This window comes from Nannospalax galili, unplaced genomic scaffold, assembly GCF_000622305.1.
Source record: "Nannospalax galili isolate Female #2095 unplaced genomic scaffold, S.galili_v1.0 scaffold996, whole genome shotgun sequence".
Lineage (NCBI taxonomy): Eukaryota > Metazoa > Chordata > Mammalia > Rodentia > Spalacidae > Nannospalax > Nannospalax galili.
In genome coordinates this window covers 2,215,103-2,215,743 of record NW_008339436.1, presented here as the reverse complement: position 1 = coordinate 2,215,743, position 641 = coordinate 2,215,103, and the positions used below count along the sequence as shown (strand labels likewise).

Below are 641 nucleotides of genomic sequence, written 5' to 3'. Positions count from 1 at the left end.
AATGTAATTGACATTAAGATGTTTGCACATGCGTTTCTAATCTCTATATATCTGATTATTACTAGTCACAGTCGGTTACTTTCTGAGTTCCTTGGAATTTGAGCATGGATATAAAGTCATCAGGTAGATTTGAATGGTAATGTGTTTCACATCTACTAATTATTAAGGAGCAAATTTTTATGGTTCTTCTTCTAATATAACTCATTTTTTTAATTTGTAAATTTGTGTATATGTGTATTTCATACAGAATATCCCAAACAATCTTATTCATCTATACACTGACACCCCAAATGGCAATCTCCCATAGTTTCCCTACCCTCTCCACTGGAGCCCATACACTCTGTAATCCCTGTTACTGTCCACTGTGTTGTTGGCGACCCCGGCCATTCTCCAGTGCTTGTGCATCTGCTGAATCTAATGCTGATTAGATGCTATCTAGAGTCCTTTGTTTTAGGAAGATTTGCTCTTCCTTATCTAGAAGCAATCAGTTGCCAATATTCCTTTAGATAAGATTGGAGTCTGCTGTTCATTTTCCCAGCTCTATGCTGGGTTACTTTCCGGGAATCTCTTGGGCCACCATGGCCAACAACTCAAATGAAGGTATCTCCTGTCTGGCATTGTTTCTTGTTATGTAGCCTTTA

The 641-nt window shown here is 38.1% G+C and overlaps 1 protein-coding gene across 3 annotated transcripts in view; it reads right to left on the bottom strand.

The window, feature by feature from the left end:
* The window catches only part of Ercc6 (ERCC excision repair 6, chromatin remodeling factor), a 90,041-nt gene that overhangs the window by 27,543 nt on the left and 61,857 nt on the right, over positions 1-641 (bottom strand). The window lies entirely within an intron of this gene.